Here is a 21083-nt window from a genome sequence, read left to right on the forward strand (position 1 = left end):
TTACTGTGAATATTAGGAATACGGTAAAAGATCAAATCTCTGGTATCGCTGCGGCCGGAAAAAGTGCAGCCCCTCGGCAAATTACTGTAGATTTCAATGCAGGGACATCAACAAGTGTCAGAGTGCGAACCATGCAACGGATCATCATCGTTATGGGCTTTGGGAGCCGAAGGCCCACTCGTGTACCCTTCATGACTGCACGACAGAAAGCATTACGCCTCGCCTGGGTCCGTTAACGCCGACACTGGACTGTTGATGACTGGAAAGATGATGCCTAGTCGGACAAGTCTCGTTTCAAACTGTATCGAGCGGATGAACATGTATGGTTATGGAAACAGTCTCATGAATCCATGCAGCCTGCACGTTCAAGCTGGTGGAGGCTGTGTAACGGTGTTGAGCGGGTGCAGTTGGAGTGATAGGGGAACCCAGATACGTGTAGATACGGCTCTGACAGGTGACAAGTACATAAGCATCCTGTTTGATCACCTGCAGCCGTTCATATCTATTGTGTATTCCGACGGACTTGGGCAATTCCAGCATGACAATGCGACACCCCACACGTCCCGAATTGCTCAAAATGGCTCTAGGAACACTCGTCTGAGTTTAAACACTTCTGATGGCCGCCAAACTCTCCAGACATGAACATTATTGAGCATATTTGGGATACCTTGCAATGTGCTTTTGAGAAGAGATTTCCAAGTCATGGCCCTCTTACGGATTTATGGACATGCCTGAAGGAGTCATGGTGTCAGATGTCTGCAGCACTACTTCAGCCATTAGTGGGCCTATGCCACGTGGTGTTGCGGCACTTCTGCGTGCTCGCGGGGGCCCTATACGATATTAGGCAGTTATACCAATTTATTTGGCCCTTCAGTGTTGGTAGACGCCCTGGTTTCCATCAGTCCTGGTTGCTGTGCTGTACTGGGTGCTGGATTTCATCATCCATGACTACGAATCGCTAAGGCAGCAAATGTAAGACCAACATTAGAAGTCTCACAAACAAGATGTTACCATTCCATAAACAAAGAACCAAGTGCGAACCACATGAACGCTATTCATTCTACTGATCGAGTGCTCTAAGCTAATTGGGGACATGATGCCGAATAAGAATCCGCTCTATGACGTCATTCTTAATGACTGAATCGATTCTGTTCTACTCGAGTTACCAGCGGTCTTCAGTTCCACTACAACTGCATAACAAACGTGTTATAATTTCTTTAATTCTTAGTGAAACTCCTGCTAGTCAGTGTTGCATCCTAACTAGTTTCTCTTACATAACGTTACTAGAATAACGAAGGCAATGGGGTCTGTCCCGTTCAAATCATATTCTGCCGAGCTCTCTCGCAGTCGAACAAAACGATATCGATATTTCTTGTCTTCTTGACCGAGTACCGGTGTTGATATTTAGTGTTTTCCGGCTGGTGGCTGTAGCAGGATCAGCTGATCGTACTTAAAAATTTTACTTATAACACAGCACTAAAATGAACAAATTTTAACAGAAGTAATAAGATACTAGAACGACTAAAGAAGTTACTTCGCAAAAGACAGCCGTAGTAATCAAAATCCAGGTGGTAAAAGGCTGTTGAATATACAGGATTTCCATGAAAAATGCCCATTTATATATTTTAATAGTATCAACTCTAAACATTGTAAAGGGTTTGTGCAAGGTCGCAATTGAAGATGAACCCAACAAGGTTCAGGTAAGCATATGACCATGAGTGTTGGGTCGCAAGATCAATCTTCAGTAATGCTCATTTGAAGGCGTTTGGTTAAGAATTATGACAGGAAAAATATTACCTGCTGATGATTCACCATCTGAATCAGGAAAGCGACAGGAAATGATAGTTCGTGAGGTGCAGATATCAAATTTCTATGGTATATATGTATTACATTTCACAAATCGACGTCATCAACATTCAAGAAATGCTCAAAACAGACCATTTCTTGACAAGATGTGGCGCGCCACAGTTATCGCAAAGGTTCGCACCATCAATCGAATACGAACAACTTGGCAGTTACAAACCGTGTGGGACGTTCAGTCAGGTATTCAGTGTTAAAGAAGCCGTATAGAATCATATAGGTGTAAGATGTGATGACAACTGATGACAGGCAACCGAATGTGAAACAGACTGTCGTGGAGTTTAGAGTCAAACTGACTTTTCTTTGAGGTGTAGCTGTAGACAGTGTGATAATATGTTTCATAGGGAATGAAGAAACAAACATCCAGCGGCTGAATTTGACCCATGACCCATGACACCAGGATGATAGTTGGCCCTAAGGGAGCATTATTTTTATACGCACTCCAGGAATGCTGCTGAAGTAAGTCATTTTGACTAGCTATTAGCCAAAAGCAGTACTCATGCTACTTCTCTTACACCCATTATCCCACTCTTGTTTGCTCTGACGAAAATATCCTCTGCTGCCCTTGCAGGATCGCACATAAAATATCGTAGAGAGCAGACAACGCCGAACTTCTCGTAGCGCAATAAATAATTTTCCAGGCAGTTTACCATCCAGATTAGCAGTCGGCATAGCTGTATAGGAATGCGTTAGTTGAACTTGATACAACTCCCTTGGTACCTGTAGGATCTTTGGTTCGTTTCATATGCGTTCTCTCTTCAAATCCCAACTGGTCGTATTTAAAACAAATTCCTCACTGAATGATGGTATAAGTTTGTTTATCTTATCTACAAATGTTCGGGCCGATGCCACAGATTGTTGCGCATCACGAAGTTGATGTTTCCTTTGAAATTTGGTAGTCTTTCATCCTCCAATTCTGTAGCACTCTCTGAAGCTATACAACCATCCGCTGCTCCCTTTGAAGCCAATATGTCTATGTCGGGCAGAAAGTTGTAGGTCACTACCGTACACATTCTGTAAATCGTATCGGCCATCCTTGAAACACGCAAACACCAGTTTTTCTAACAAGCGTACCTTGCCCTCCCTTGAATATCCGTAGTTTTCCTTATGCACTACGCGGTCGTATTTGCCGCGCATTTACTCTAAATCTGTTCGTGACTGTTTTGCTAGTATGCTGTGGATGATCGTCAATGTACCTTATTATGTTTAGTACCCGGTCCTTGGACAACGATTATTCCTTACAACGTATCATGGAGGCAAGATTTTTGGCTCCCTGTACGACAAGGAGGATAAACTGCATGGCTCGACATCTGTTTCGAAATTACTTTCACTTACTGAGCACGTATCGTCATCATTGTACACTTCACGTACATTGTCGGCACAGTTGAGCGTATACAACACTACACATTCCACTGACTCATGTTGCATAAATGGTAATATTTCATGTACCACTTCTTTCTTACTCTGTGAATATTCCTTGCGTTCCTCTCTGAGGAAATGTCAACTTCGACAACTGTTGTTTTAGACATATTGCAATGTTGGCTTATTTGTCGTTGCCATCGCTCTACTTTGTATCAATACCACTACCGCCGTAGCAACGTTGTGAGTTACTCGACAACGAAGCAGTTAAGCTATGCTCCGTAGCCTCATGCTGTGCTCATTGATGTGCTGGCAGAAGAGCCAACACCGTGTTGCTAGAGGAGGCCGAAATGCACGCGTTTAAGCTCACGCAGACTGGCGTGAGGTCTGGAACAGTTAAAGGAGTTGAGTCTACTAAGTAAAGTACGGAGTTGCTTGAATACTTAACTTTAATCCATAATTGGAGAACATCGCTCTTGATGATACATTAATTATAAATAATTACTATTAAAAACAGTCTTGACCGCAATTTATTTAATAAGGTGACCGGTTTCGACCACTACTGTGGTCATCTTCAGACCATTGAGTAGGAACCTCTTTGTTGATTCTCCAACAAAGAGGTTCCTACTCAATGGTCTGAAGATGACCACAGTAGTGGTCGAAACCGGTCACCTTATTAAATAAATTGTGGTCAAGACTGTTTTTAATAGTAATTATTTATAAGACATTGATCACCGCTGTTCCCATAATGCATTCAAAAGTAATACATTAATTACAATCTCAATATAAACTGGTAATGGCGCCTTGCTAGGTCGTAGAAAATGACGTAGCTGAAGGCTATGCTAACTATCGTCTCGGCAAATGAGAGCGTATTTGTCAGTGATTCATCTCTTCCAAAGTCGGCTGTTCAACTGGGGCGAGTGCTAGGAAGTCTCTCTAGACCTGCCGTGTGGCGGCGCTCGGTCTGCAATCACTGACAGTGGCGGCACGCGGGTTCGACGTATACTACCGGACCGCGGCCGATTTAAAGGCTACCACCTAGCAAGTGTGGTGTCTGGCAGTGACACCACACTCATCATGGGATACCACCAGTCCCGTCCCCTGTTGCCGTTAGCGGATATATTGCGGCTGCAAGGTAGTCAATATCTGGATCGTCGGATGCCGTAAATATCGTCGGCACACCTGGTAAACTTACTGGCTGAGATAGGGTCAAGAAAGCGTGAAACAAACAATAGAAATTCTCGTTTTGTGCGTGAAGGCATTATCTTGCTGAAATGTAGGCTCGGCTTAGCTTATCACGAAGGACAACAAAACAGGGCGTAGAATATCGTAGACGAACCGCTGTGATGTACAGGTGCCGCGCATGACAACCGAAGGTATCCCGTTATGAAAAGAAACGGCACTGCGGAGCATCACCGCTGTTTATCGGGCCGCATGGTGGGCGACAGTGGGGCAGGCACCCCACCGCCGTCTGCGGCGTCTCCAGACACCTCTTCCCTGGTCATCGAGGCTCAGCTCGAAGTGGGACTCTGCTCCAGTCAGTCAGATTCGAGACCACTTTGGGATTTTGACAATAAAAGAGCCAGAAACTTCCTGGCAGATTAAAACTGTGTGCCGGGCCGAGACTCGAACTCGGGACCATTGCCTTTCGCGGGCAAGTGCTCTGCCAACTGAGCTACCCAAGCACGACTCACGCCCCGTCCTCACAGCTTTATTTCTGCCAGTACCTCGTCTCCTACCTTCCAAACTTTACAGAACCTCTCCTGCGAACCTTGCAGAACTAGCACTCCTGAAAGAAAGGATACTGCGGGGACATGGCGTAGCCACAGCCTACGGGATGTTTCCAGAATGAGATTTTCACTCTGCAGCGGAGTGTGTGCTCATATGAAACTTCCTCGCAGATTAAAACTGTGTGCCGGACCGATAGACCCAGTTGGACAGAATTTGACACGACATCACTAGAGAAGACATCAACAACGCTTCAATAAATGCCAAGCCGGAAAATAGCTTGCATAAGGGTCTCAAGTGGACCAACAAGCTTCTGACTTGCTCAATATGTGGAACTCTTTCTGTTGAATAAATCTGCAATTATTTCTAAAATTGTAATCATTGGTTTCTCTATACACGCACATCACATCTACGGAATTCCGTCCCATTCGCATAATTCGTTCATGATGGGTCGTTTCTTTTGCTTTTGCTGAAGCGTGTATTTTACTAGAATAGTAGTGGTACATACCCTGCACTTGTATTTTGCATCCTGTTGCATATCATTGGTGTGCGTGTTCTTTTTGGTTATACTTACAACTCCGTTTTCCACGTCTTGTTAGATTTCACTCTCGCCTGCTATTACACGTTTTCTTACACGAACACAATGCTAGAGACAACACTTACGTCACCATATTCATCGAGAGGCGATATGTTATCGCTGCTGCCCACTCCCTCATTGTTTTGTTTCTTTTCAGGATGGTGTCGATTCTGTGTGTCTGTGGTGCGATTGCTGGCTGAGAATTTATTTTATCCCTCTGTTCTGTATGTGTGTGTTTGTACGGGGGGAAAACTGAGATCGAGTTCGTGTCTGACCCAAATTATCAATTCCGACTACAAACTGATTGCATTATACTTTTAGCTCATCTGAGCGAACTGGACGGTTAACATATCTTTGCGTATCCTTTGCTTCGTTCATTTCACTATACAAATTTCAAAAAGTGGTACCCTTACTGGTCTCAGTAGTAAGGAAACAGACGTGAAGATGGATAGTAAACACTTAAAACTGTTCGTAAAATGTGGCCAGTTGACCAGAGACAATCAGTTAATATTGCATTTTAACATTCTATTCAGCGGTGTAATATCTTGTTCGTTAGACAGAAACTCTGCGTTAATGAGAAGACTTAGAAGAATCAGGGAAGTCCTTTTGTATCAGTGAATCACATTCCCCGTCTAACTGGGCACTGTTACCGAGTCACGGTCAAATATCCTCGCGCCGTTTTGCCATTCATCTGACTCTCGGTCTAGTGTACGGCGTAGAGGACGGAACGAGGTACTGATAAATACAGTCGCCTGTCAGTTACCTTCTCTGCCATTAAATGAAGTGCTTGCCTATGCGTCATCCTGTATTTTTGAGATCGATATTGCCTGTTAACGTTTCTTGTTTTGCACTATCCTTTGGTATTTTATATCATGGTTGCAAAGAAGGTTCGTCGTATTCTGCCCTTTGCGAATTGCCAGTTCGCTCCGACGCTCTTCACGTCATGGTGTGTATGAGTGATCACAATTTTTATTTCTGCATTCATACAAGTAGGATAGAAAAATATTAATCCCCAGTTTCCCAAACTGCAATAGTACGACGAATAATTCGAAGGCTATTCGGAAAGGAGGGTCGTATGGGCGCTAAATATAAACTACAGTGAAAATCCGATGAGCCTTTGCACAGATGTGTTTGGCAGTGTCTCTGGTATTGCCGTCAATTGCGTCACGTCGCTCTTATCAGTTTTGAGCTCACATTGAGCACGTAAAAATGCCTAGAAAAATGTGTCTACCACGGTGTATGAGCGTCTGGTGAGAGATTTCGCCTGAAGTTATTCAAATCACATAACATTACTGTCATTCCTTTACTTTTTCATGACAATTCTCGCCCGCGCTATGCAGGGGCAAATAAGACTGCTCCTGTAATGTTTTCGGTGGGAAGCTTTTGATTACCAACAATACATCCGATTGGCTCCAAAACTGTTTCGAATAAATCATTTTTGAATTTCGCAGTCGTTTCCATTTCGCGACCGATCCGACATTACTTTCCGAATAGCCCTCGTATAAGCGCCTGTATATAGATTTTGTCTGATGTCATGTAATTTCATAATATAGCTTTCGTGCGTTTCCTCCTTCATGACGTTCTTGGTCACATACGGCAAGGGCAATGAGGACGCTCCTGCAGCCCTTCGATGGCAAGTGTTTGGTTATCCACAATACAGTCCACAATTGGTTCTCGCTAAGTTTCGAGTTTCATCTCTGCTCACATGACAATGTGAGCTATGAAGACAACATTCTGGCGCTGACATCTACACTACTGGGCATTAAAATTGCTACACCACGAAGATGACGTGCTACAGACGCAACATTTAAGCGACAGGAAGAAGATGATGTGACATGCACATGATTAGCTTTTCTGAGCATTCACACAAGGTTGGCGCCGGTGGCGACACCTACAACGTGCTCACATCAGTAAAGTTTCCAACCGATTTCTCATACACAAACAGCAGTTGACCGGCGGAGGGTAATACGGAACGTCGTGCTGGATCCCAACGGCCTCGTATCACTAGCAGTCGAGATAACAGGCATCTTAATCGCATGGCTGTAACGGATTGTGCAGCCACGTCTCGATCTGTGAGTCAACAGATGGGGACGTTTGTAAGACAACAACCATCTGCACGAACAGTTCGACAACGATGGCAGCAGCATGGACTTTCAGCTCGGAGACCATGGCTGCGGTTACCCTTGACGCTGCACCACAGACAGGAGCGCATGCGATGGTGTACTCACTGACGAACCTGGGTGCACGAATGGCAAAACGTCATTTTTTAACATGAATCCAGGTTCTGTTTACAGCGCCATGATGGTCGCATCCGTGTTTGGCGACATCGCGGCGAACACACATTGGAAGCGTGTATTCGTCATCGCCATACTGGCGTATCACCCTGCGTGATGGTATGGGGTGCCATTGGTTACACGTCTCGGTCACCTCTTGTTCGTATTGACGGCACTTTGAACAGTGGATATTACATTTGAGATGTGTTACAACCCGTGACTCTACCCTACATTCGATCCTTGCGAAACCCTACATTTCAGCAGGACAATGGACGACCGCATGTTACAGACCCTGTACGGGCCTTTCTGGAGAGAGAAAATGTTCAGCTGCTGCCCTGGCCAGCACATTCTCCAGATCTCTCACCAATTGAAAACGTCTGGTCAATGGTGGCCGAGCAACTGGCTCGTCACAATACGCCAGTCACCACTCTTGATGAACTGTGGTATCGTGTTGAAGCTGCATGGGCAGCTGTACCTGTACGCGCCATCCAAGCTCAGTTTGACTCAATGCCCAGGCGTATCAATACCGTTATTACGGCCCGGGGTGGTTGTTCTTGGTACTGATTTCTCAGGACCTATGCACCCAAATTGCGTGAAAATGTAATGACAGTATAATATATTTGTCTATTGAATACCCGTTTATCATCGGCATTTCTTCTTGGTGTAGCAATTTTAATGGCCAGTAGTGTGGCTGCAGACCGCAATTATGAACTGGTGGGACACACTGGTGGCTGCCTTCTGTGATGAGGGTCTCAGAAACCTGGTACCACACTGCGACAGATGTGTAAATCGGAGCGGTGACTGTGTAGAGAAGTATCTGGAAGTTGCTGCTAACTGTTGCAAATATAGCATTTTTCATTTTCACAGTGGTTTCAATTCTGTGACCGATGGGAATTTATTTTCCAAACAGCCCTGCTAATTACCTTTTCGCGGAACATTCTTCCATTTATTGGCTGCGCTAAACCCGTGCAACGGTGCGCCGCTGCAGTTTTTCGGAGCGCAGAGTTGCCCGCGTTCGCCGGCCGGCCCTGTTTGCCGCCAGCGCGGTCGCCCTGGTCGTGTAGCGCCTGTCCTGTCCAACCCCCGCCCCCCGCTGTCCGCTGTCGGCGCAGAATCGATACATTTCAAATGCAGATCACGCCGGCGAGTGGCGTTCGTTGTACACGAGTGACAGCCCGGCCGGCCGCACGCGCGACGGTCCGCCGGCGCGGCGACACGCCGACTGCTGCCTCGTGTAGCGATGTGCCGCTGCCACCTCTCTCTCTCTCTCTGTCTCTCTCTCTCTTTCTAAACCATTAAATATTGCGGCCGTGCGCTGGGGTCGCACAGTAGCTCCCACTTCAATTTGAAAACCCTTGTACACACCACTATTCAATATACACTGAAGCGTCAAAGATACTGGTATAGGCATGCGTATTCAAATACAGAGACATATGTAAAGAGGCAGAATACACTCTGCGCTTGGCAAGCCCTATATAAGATAACAAGTGTCTGACGCAGTTGTTAGATCGGTTACTGTTGCTACAATGGCAGGTTATCAAGATTTAAGTGAGTTTGAAAGTGGTGTTATAGTCGCCGCACGAGCGATGGGACATATCATCTCCGAGGTAGCTATGAAGTGGGGATTTCCCCGTACGACCATTTCACAAGTTTATCGTGAATATTAGGAATCCGGTAATACCTCAAATCTCCGAGACCGCTGCTGTCGAAAAAAGATCCTGCAAGAACGGGACAAACTACGACTGAAGAGATCCGTTCAAGGTGACAGGAGTGCAACCCTTACGCAAATTACTCCAGATTTCAATGCTGGGCATCAACAAGTGTCAGCTCGCGAACCATTCAACGAAACATCATCGATATGGGCTTTCGGAGCGGTAGGCCCAGTCATGTACTCTTGATGGCTGCACGACACAAAGCTTTACCCCTCGTCTGGGCCTGTCAACAGTGGCAATTGACTGTTGATGACGGGAAACATGCTCGCTGGTCGGACGAGTCTCGTTTCAAATTGTATAGAGCGGATGGACGTGTACGGGTGTGGAGAGAACCTGATCAAACCATGGACCTGCATGCCAGCTGGGGATGTTTCAAACAGGTGGACACACTATAATGGTGCGGGACGTGTGCAGTTGGAGTGACATGGGACCCCTGATACATCTACAGACGACTCTGACTGGTGATACGTACGTAAGCATCCTGCCTGATCAACTGCATCTATTCATATCCGTCGTGCATTCCGACAGACTTGGGCTATTCCAGCAAGACAACGCGACACCCCACACGTGCAGAATTGTTACAGAGTGGCTCCAGGAACACTCGCCTGAGTTTAAACACTTCCGCTGCCGTCAAACTCCCCAGACATGAATATTATTGGGATGTCTTGCAACGTGCTGTTCAGAAGAGATCTCCACCCTCTCGTACTCTTACGGATTTATGGACGGCCCTGCAGGATTCATGGTGTCAATTCTCTCCAGCACTATTTCAGACATTAGTCGACTCTATGCCACGTCGTGTTGCGGCACTTCTGCGTCCTCGCGGCGGCCTTCACGATAATAGGCAGGTGTACCAGTTTCTTTGGCTCCTCTGTGTAAGTTTCCCTGCCTACTGATCGACATAACACAAGAATTTCCTTCCACTGTCGACATTTGTATATTGGCCAATTCTTGTTCTCAGCTAAATAAAATATTTTTCACACAGTATCTGGGTGCAAAATCGTTCACTGACGATACCTTTTCCTGTAGCTGTCCACCCTCCTCAGCGAAGGTCAGAGCACCTGACGGCCATGCACAGTGCCCAGGTTCGCTCCCCAGGTTGGCCAGAGAGTTTCTCCACGCATCATTTCATCATCATCGATACGGAAGTTGCCCGATGTGGTGTCAATTGGAAACACTTGTAACTAAGCGGCCGAACTTCTTCAGCTGGGGACTCCCGGTCATCCATGACACATGATCATTTTATTTCATTGTCGACAAAAAACTGACGCTTTCAGCAATCACAAGGATATGTATAATAACCTAAATTCATATACTCCTCGAGAAAACTTCCATTTGCTGTAGCGAATCGCTGTTCTGTTTAAGTGTGTAAATGTTAGAGAACACCTGCAACAAATGGAAAGAAACCTAATGATGTCTGTTCACACGATATGGGGTGAAAGTCAGTCCTGACCGTGAAAATTGCAACACTGGAAAATATATCAAATGAAATTTTACTTATTGCCTGTATCATGAGATCGCAGGGGATGGTATTGTATACCGAGTGGCAGTCTGTGCCATCACACCAGGTGCGGCGCCCATAGCTGACGATTGTACTCTTGAAAACTTAACTCTCTTCCCTAAGTCTCCACAAACTAATAGATTCATGATACTGCTGTAACGAGAGACCATAATCAATGAAATGGTGGTGCCGCTCCCGTGTCCATTGTTGTCGGGTGTCTCTCTCCACTGCTGCGTCAAGAGAAATCGCAAATATGTTAGGATTGAGGAGAGTCTTGGTGCACTGTCGCCGCACTCTCTCTGTGGATACTTGTATTCCTCCAAATATGCTCATTTCTTGACTCGAGGGGCGTAACGTGGCTGTTACGACCTGCACAACTGAGCAAATAATGTGTCTGTCCTCTCTAGTACTAATTGCGAGGAGCCGTTGAGATCCAGCATGGGGTTGCGTTTTGTCTTCTTGAATCCATTGTTTCCATATTCGTGTGACAGCCGTGGGAATCAGGGCAACGTGAGTTGCAAAACTGCCAAGCGATGAACCGTGGCCTCAATACGCCACGATTCTGCTGCTGTCAGATTCCAACACGTGCTAGTAGACGTTTCTTCTTCTTCGTACTACAGGCATAGCACGATCTTTCATTTGATATGGCGACAGATGGCATTTTCGTATGAATCACGTTTTATGCTCCATCGGACAGAGTGAAACATTTGAAGACAAAGAAGGGGGGTGAGCTATGTTCTCGGAAATCTTTCGCTGCATTCCCTGGCTGATCTCGTAATTCTGGAAACTACAATAAATCGACGGAAGTATGCAACTACACTATGTGATCAAAAGTATCCAGACGCCTGGCTGAAAATGACTTAAAAGTTCGTGGCGCCCTCCATTGGTAATACTGGAATTCTTAACGGTGTTGGCCCACCCTTGGCCTTGACGACAGCTTCCACTCTCGCAGGCATACGTTCAGTCAGGTACTGGAAGGTTTCTTGGGGAATGGCAGCCCAATCTTCATGGGGTGCTGCACTAAAGAGAGGCATCGATGTCAGTGGTGAGGCCTGGCAACAAACCGGCGTTCCAATACATCCCAAAGATGTTCTATAGGTTTCACGTCAAGACCCTGTGCAGGCCAGGGATGTTAATGACGTGTAACCACACCGCCACAGACCGTGCATTATGAACAGGTTCTCAATCGTGTTGACAGATACAATCGCCATCCCCGATTTGATCTCCAACAGTGAGAAGCAAGAAGGTTATTAAAACATCAATGTAGGCCTGACCTGTGATAGTGCCACGTAAAACAACAAGGGGCGCAAGCCCTCTCCATGGAAAACACAACCATGACACCACCGCCTCCGAATTTTACTGTTGGCACTACACACGCTGGCAGATGACGTTCACCGAGCATTCGACATATCCACACCTAGCCATCGGTTCGCCACATTGTGTACCGTGATTCGTCACTCTACACAACGTTTTTCCATTTTTCAATCCTTCGATGTTTAAGCTCCCTACACCAAGCTAAGCGTCGTTAGGAATTTACCAGCGTAATGTGTGGTTTATGAGCAGACGCTCGACCGTGAAGTTGTCTGATTTCCCGCCTAATAGTACTTGCAGTGGATCCTGATGCAGATTGGAACTCCAGTGTGATGGTCTGGGCAGTCAGTCAACAGACGAGATCGGCCTGTACGTTTTTGTGCTGTAAGTATCCCTTTACGTTTCCACTTCACTATCACGTCGGAAACATTGGACCTAGAAATTTTTAGGAGTGTGGAAATGTCCCATACAGACATGTGACAAAAGTGTCACCCAATCAGCTGACCACGTTCGACGTCTGTGGGTTCCCGGCGCCCAATTCTTGTCTCTCACGATGTATAATGACTACTGAGGTCGCTGATATGGAGTATCTGACAGTAGGTGGCAGCAAAATGCACCTAATATGAAAAACGTACGTTTTTGGGGAAGTACAGATACTTTTGACCACATAGTGTACGTTTGGGGACAATGTCCATCCATACATGCAGTTTATTTTTCCTCTGCACGGTGTCATCTACCAGAGGGACAGTGCAGAGTGTCACACAGTTCGAAGTGTGCGTGGGTGGTTCGAAGGCCACTGGGTGAGTTTATCGTACTTCCCTGGCCGCCAAACTCCACTGATTTAAACCCAGTCGAGCATCTGTGGAACCACTTCGTTCGGGCTATTTGCACCATACATCCTCAACCGAGAAAGCTAGAGCAGCTGGCCACAGTAAAGGAGTCTGTATTATTTCGAATATCTGTCGATACCTTCCAGAACCTGATAGATTTTCCTGCACGTCTTGCAGGAAAGTAGTTATTCAGACTTTTGACAAGTAATCACTTTGATACGATTGGACAGTGTAAAATCAGTATTGGGTTACGTGACGTAAGGTCTTTGAATTGTTGGAAAGGTTCTGGGAAACTTAAAGGAAATCGTATTCTGGGCGCTAGTGCTATAAATTGTGAAGTATTGTTCCAAGGTTCCGTTTTAAGTAGGCATGACAGCAGACACAGAACGAATTAGACACACGCTGCTAGGATCATGAAAGGCAGTACAACCCGTTCAGAACTATAAGAGAGTTTCTCGGGATCCTTAAAGAGAGCCGACATACTTCACGCAAAGCCCTGCTCTGCAAATCTAGAGAACCAATTCTAAGAGGCGTGAGAGCCCATTGTACGTCCAACACCGTATATCTTGCGCAGGGACATTAGAGTAAGATAAGAGAGATTTGAGATCGTGCAGAGGTACATCGCTATATGTTTCTCTCTCAGTACGCGAATTGAATAGGACAGTAAATTGATAGTACTGGGAAACATGTACTGTTTACTATGTGATGTAAAGTGGCTTGCGGTATATGTGTTCATGTGATTGACGTATTTATTTTATATGCCGGTCACTAAATTTTAATATCAGAAATGTTTCTAGTGACATTTTCGGATCGAATGAGGTGTAGCAGTGGGTATGACGCAGAGCTCGTGGCAGGGCAGTGGGTTAAAATCTCTGGCCTTCCAGTTTAGTATTTTCTTGGTTTCCCAAGATCACATAGCGTCATTTCTTAGAAGGATAATTTGAAAACACTGAGGCCACATCTTCTGCCATCCTTGCATATCAGAACTTCTACTCAAATAATAGCATCTGTTATGGGGATCTACATTGTTATCTTTATTCCATCTTTCTTTGATCGTGCAACGGGTTCTCCATCGAAATACATACAGGCGTCCGGGTTCAAGTATGTGTCTCTCTGGTGGATCTACGTCAGTGAGTATTCTGTCAGAATCTGAACATTTGTTCCAGAAAATTGTGCTAATTCTGTGTACATTGGTGGCTGACTATATATACCTGTATATTCTGAGAGCAAGAAGTTGGCAGAGGAGAGGAATTCATGGAGGGCTACAACAAATCAGTAAGGAGATTGACGACAGAAAAAAAAAGCATACCAGTGTTTGAGATTCCATGTTGGAAGAACTAATATACGGTGCTAAGCTATAGGAATGGTCATTTTACGACCCTTATTAATTATGTGTGCTTCGTAATATTAAAATTTCAATTACGAGCGTTATAACACGAATTTCCTTTGCAAGTCGCACATCACAGATTGTCGAACAAAAGAGGTTCTTTGTTTTCTATCACTAGGTGTTTCCGTACAGTCCTCTCCGGCAGGTCAAATCGCTTCAGTATCCAGTAGGTAGATACGTTATAAAATCAATGCTACATACACGACTGTTCAATCTTCAGATTCCTTTTGTGATGTACTACGACGTAACGGTACAAAATAAGGCGGATTCAAAAGATTAAAGATTTTAATCTGTCCAGTTGGAGAAACTTTTGGAGATTTTCAGAGAGGAAGCGAGAGTGTTGAGAAGAGTTCTCTGATTGACAAAATTCTCTCGATCTTGGTTTAAATTCCACGAGCTTTCGGTTGAATACTACTCAGCCATTGTTAAGTTTGTCGACTGTTTTTCGACTGCTGCTACCGTCCTTACATGGGCGTGCTGCCAGCTCTAACGGTTCCATGCAAGGTATTCCGTGTAATTTTCAAATATTTTAAAAGGCTGAAAAATATACACAGGATTTCATTATTACAGATATACAGGGTTATGCATTCAACTATCAGAATAAAGGCGTACATGAAGATATCTTACAATTTTAAGCACTTAAGCACATATGATCTTAATATCCCTCCATTATAGCGTAGCTTATTCTAATAAAGATATTCTTAGTTGACATGGAAACCAGTTCAGTGTAATAAAATATGTGCAACCATTTGGCTGTTTTTCATCCTTCATTCAAACTTTCAGATTTATTATTTCACAATAAAATTCATCGTACAGTGGATGCTACAAACTTTCTAGCAACGATGCTCGTACAAGAACAATGACGGCTTACTATCCATACTCTGGCCGGCCGGAGTGGCCGAGCGGTTCTAGGCGCTTCAGTCTGAAACCGCGCGACCGCTACGGTCGCAGGTTCGAATCCTACTTCGGGCATGGATGTGTGTGATGTCCTTAGGTTAGTTAGGTTTAAGTAGTTCTAAGTTCTAGGGGACTGATGACCTCCGCTGTTAAGTCCCATAGTGCTCAGAGCCATTGGAACCATTTATCCATACTCTTATATTTTTTTAAAGAAATTAAAACTTTCAAGGATAATTAACACATCGAATTTAAGTTCACACCCTGAGATATAATCTTAGCGCTAATATCGTTTAAACGCAATGATTCCTTACATCCCCCAATCGTGCCCCACACCCTATTAACTTACATGCATTAACATGTGTAGCAGTGGTCTGCTTCATCTTGTATAAAACACTTATTCACGATCTTCCGTCGTCTAGGAGTACGTATGATTTACCTTTCGTTAGAAGATCAGCATTCACAGTGAAACGTTCGTTTCGGGGTTGTGTCATCACTTATTTAAACATACTAGGAACGTCATAACACGTGACGACTACTGATAATATGGCTATCGTCATAGGAGCGCAAGAAGTCCTGCAGCCATAACTGGCGAATTCATTGATGTTAATGATACTTTTCCCTCAGAACGCTACGGTACCATGGTGTCACTCAGTTGGAATACAGACGGAGCACAGGGAAACATTTAAACCTGTTTCATCAAGGAAGTTTAAATGTAGAATATTAGTGGCAAATTGTATCTCCAGTAATATAAAAGCTAAAATAATTGAGACAGAAGGGAAAATGTTGGAAAAACAGAACTGAGAGTGATATTTCGTCTACAGTTTTTTGAAAAATGAGTGCCGATAGAAAGAAATGAAAGAAAAAGTAGTGTGTTTCTGCAAATCAATGCAAGTTTATATTGGACTTTTAGAACCTTTTATGTAGAGCAGTAATACTCAACATGGTCCATAACGCCCACAAGTGTAGCCTCAAGCTTTCATGGTGAAATCTGGGCGATAGGAGTTTTAACGTGATTGCCATTAGGTTTTCATAAAATTTTGACATAAGATGTTTGGTAAGTAATTATTACTATATGTTTTAACTTACTGTAACTCTTCCTTTTAAATTTCATTATGAAAAGTGTCTTTCCTACTCCATTAATGACCATTGGTGTGGAACCAATGTGCAATTAGAAAATATTACTTTTAGCTGAGATAAAAAACTGGACGGTAATTTAGGAAGGTTGACAACCCCTGATCTAGTGCATGTCTCGCTATTTGTGGAGTTAAAATTTCTAAGGGAATCTCTTTTTGAATAAGAAATCATTAGTGACTGCAAACGTTGGTTGCATAAACAGTCGTAAGCTGTAGATTTGTTATTTAGTTATTACGCGTATCGCCTAGGCAGTGCTTCATCAGATAATGTTAAAATTAATGCCGTGGGCGTATGTCACATATGTCCCTGTCATTAATTTCAAAATTATCTGATGAGGTTGCTGTAACAGTCCCGCACTAAGGAATGGAACAGTTTGTAAGGCACACGTTGGCACTGTCATTGACCCTCCGAACATCAGTCAGCAGCTTAGGCATAACGTACAACGTACACAGGAACAAATTAGTGGCGTCATGGGACTCGAACAGCTCAACACTTTTTCCTTTCTTGTGAATTTTTGGTTAGAAACTGAGACCATTTTATGTTTCTTACAGGACTGCGACGATCTTGATTACCAAGGTACCACGGTGGTGTTTCGTTTTCGGGACGACGGCTGTTCAAATTCCCGTCTATCTATTTGGGGAGTTAATTGTCTACAAATTCAGAAGATGTTCTTAGCGTTCTTCTTGTTTATTGTCATATCTAGGAAATTAATCGTATTATTCATCTACATTTTAACCTTATACTTCACTTCAGGACGCTGCGCGCTTAATTTATTAGCGATAGGAATGAGGTCTTCTTAGCTAGATTATCGATTCGTCATGTAATTTTGGGTTCTCTTTAGCAAGAAATTCAATTGGAGACCTTTTATAAAAATTTCAGCTAATGTTTTAGCAAAGCTACCCATTACTAAGCCGAGGTTTTGATAAAATATTTTCTCATTAAATTTAAAATAATAATGATATAAAACTACATTCTGCCTTTCAGTTACCTCTATTTTTTTCACAATCCTGATTCAAAGAAATATCTTTCAATATAACTTCGCATTTGCCCTTTATCGTGGTGCGAGCGCCGCGTGACTGTTTGACGTTACTTCTATATAACAGATACTATAATACTTCTGATGACGATATGCAACAGATATTACGGCGACTTTTTAAGTAACTGCACATGTACTGTACGTGACACAAATTTGGTTTCAACATCTGAGAATTATCTATACTGGCTGTAGCCGTTTACAGGAAATACAATAAATATTGTAATCCAGACAGTGTTATTCAGACTGCGGTGTCTCCGTGACAGCGTAAAGTCATTTAATAGTATATATATTGTAAGTACCCCCCCATGAACCATGGACCTTGCCGTTGGTGGGGAGGCTTGCGTGCCTCAGCGATACAGATAGCCGTACCGTAGGTGAAACCACAACGGAGGAGTATCTGTTGAGAGGCCAGACAAACGTGTGGTTCCTGAAGAGGGGCAGCAGCCTTTTCAGTAGTTGCAAGGGCAACAGTCTGGATGATTGACTGATCTGGTCTTGTAACAATAACCAAAACGGCCTTGCTGTGCTGGTACTGCGAACGGCTGAAAGCAAGGGGAAACTACAGCCGTAATTTTTCCCGAGGGCATGCAGCTTTACTGTATGATTACATCATGATGGCGTCCTCTTGGGTAAAATATTCCGGAGGTAAAATAGTCCCCCATTCGGATCTCCGGGCGGGGACTACTCAAGAGGATGTCGTTATCAGGAGAAAGAAAACTGGCGTTCTACGGATCGGAGCGTGGAATGTCAGATCCCTTAATCGGGCAGGTAGGTTAGAAAATTTAAAAAGGGAAATGGATAGGTTAAAGTTAGATATAGTGGGAATTAGTGAAGTTCGGTGGCAGGAGGAACAAGACTTCTGGTCAGGTGACTATAGGGTTATAAACACAAAATCAAATAGGGGTAATGCAGGAGTAGGTTTAATAATGAATAGGAAAATAGGAATGCGGGTAAGCTACTACAAACAGCATAGTGAACGCATTATTGTGGCCAAGATGGATACGAAGCCCACACCTACTACAGTAGTTCAAGTTTATATGCCAACTAGCTCTGCAGATGACGAAGAAATTGAAGAAATGTATGATGAAATAAAAGAAATTATTCAGATTGTGAAGGGAGACGAAAATTTAATAGTCATGGGTGACTGGAATTCGAGTGTAGGAAAAGGGAGAGAAGGAAACATAGTAGGTGAATATGGATTGGGGGACAGAAATGAAAGAGGAAGCCGCCTGGTAGAATTTTGCACAGAGCACAACATAATCATAACTAACACTTGGTTTAAGAATCATAAAAAAAGAAGGTTGTATACATGGAAGAACCCTGGAGATACTAAAAGGTATCAGATAGATTATATAATGGTAAGACAGAGATTTAGGAACCAGGTTTTAAATTGTAAGACATTTCCAGGGGGAAATGTAGACTCTGACCACAATCTATTGGTTATGACCTGTAGATTAAAACTGAAGAAACTGCAAAAAGGTGGAAGTTTAAGGAGATGGGATCTGGATAAACTAAAAGAACCAGAGGTTGTACAGAGATTCAGGGAGAGCATAAGGGAGCAATTGACAGGAATGGGGGAAATAAATACAGTAGAAGAAGAATGGGTAGCTTTGAGGGATGAAGTAGTGAAGGCAGCAGAGGAACAAGTGGGTAAAAAGACGAGGGCTAGTAGAAATCCTTGGGTAACAGAAGAATTATTGAATTTAATTGATGAAAGGAGAAAATATAAAAATGCAGTAAGTGAAACAGGCAAAAAGGAATACAAACGTCTCAAAAATGAGATCGACAGGAAGTGCAAAATGGCTAAGCAGGGATGGCTAGAGGACAAATGTAAGGATGTAGAGGCCTATCTCACTAGGGGTAAGATAGATACCGCCTACAGGAAAATTAAAGAGACCTTTGGAGATAAGAGAACGACTTGTATGAATATCAAGAGCTCAGATGGAAACCCAGTTCTAAGCAAAGAAGGGAAAGCAGAAAGGTGGAAGGAGTATATAGAGGGTCTATACAGGGCCATGTACTTGAGGACAATATTATGGAAATGGAAGAGGATGTAGATGAAGATGAAATGGGAGATACGATACTGCGTGAAGAGTTTGACAGAGCACTGAAAGACCTGAGTCGAAACAAGGCCCCCGGAGTAGACTACTGACGGCCGTGGGAGAGCCAGTCCTGACAAAACTCTACCATCTGGTGAGCAAGATGTATGAAACAGGCGAAATACCCTCAGACTTCAAGAAGAATATAATAATTCCAGTCCCAAAGAAAGCAGGTGTTGACAGATGTGAAAATTACCGAACTATCAGCTTAATAAGTCACAGCTGCAAAATACTAACACGAATTCTTTACAGACGAATGGAAAAACTAGTAGAAGCCAACCTCGGGGAAGATCAGTTTGGATTCCGTAGAAACACTGGAACACGTGAGGCAATACTGACCTTACGACATATCTTAGAAGAAAGATTAAGGAAAGGCAAACCTACGTTTCTAGCATTTGTAGACTTAGAGAAAGCTTTTGACAATGTTGACTGGAATCCTCTCTTTCAAATTCTAAAGGTGGCAGGGGTAAAATACAGGGAGCGAAAGGCTATTTACAATTTGTACAGAAACCAGATGGCAGTTATAAGAGTCGAGGGACATGAAAGGGAAGCAGTGGTTGGGAAGGGAGTAAGACAGGGTTGTAGCCTGTCCCCGATGTTGTTCAATCTGTATATTGAGCAAGCAGTAAAGGAAACAAAAGAAAAATTCGGAGTAGGTATTAAAATTCATGGAGAAGAAATAAAAACTTTGAGGTTCGCCGATGACATTGTAATTCTGTCAGAGACAGCAAAGGACTTGGAAGAGCAGTTGAATGGAATGGACAGTGTCTTGAAAGGAGGATATAAGATGAACATCAACAAAAGCAAAACAAGGATAATGGAATGTAGTCTAATTAAGTCGGGTGATGCTGAGGGAATTAGATTAGGAAATGAGGCACTTAAAGTAGTAAAGGAGTTTTGCTATTTGGGGAGCAAAATAACTGATGATGGTAGAAGTAGAGAGGATATAAAATGTAGGCTGGCAATGGCAAGGAAAGCGTTTCTGAAGAAGAGAAATTTGTTAAGATCCAGTATTGATTTAAGTGTCAGAAAGTCATTTCTGAAAGTATTCGTATGGAGTGTAGCCATGTATGGAAGTGAAACATGGACGATAAATAGTTTGGACAAGAAGAGAATAGAAGCTTTCGAAATGTGGTGCTACAGAAGAATGCTGAAGATTAGATGGGTAGATCACATAACTAATGAGGAAGTATTGAATAGGATTGGGGAGAAGAGAAGTTTGTGCCACAACTTGACCTGAAGAAGGGATCGGTTGGTAGGACATGTTCTGAGGCATCAAGGGATCACCAATTTAGTATTGGAGGGCAGCGTGGAGGGTAAAAATCGTAGGGGGAGACCAAGTGATGAATACACTAAGCAGATTCAGAAGGATGTAGGTTGCA

Source organism: Schistocerca americana, chromosome 2 (genome assembly GCF_021461395.2).
Source record: "Schistocerca americana isolate TAMUIC-IGC-003095 chromosome 2, iqSchAmer2.1, whole genome shotgun sequence".
NCBI classification, from domain to species: domain Eukaryota; kingdom Metazoa; phylum Arthropoda; class Insecta; order Orthoptera; family Acrididae; genus Schistocerca; species Schistocerca americana.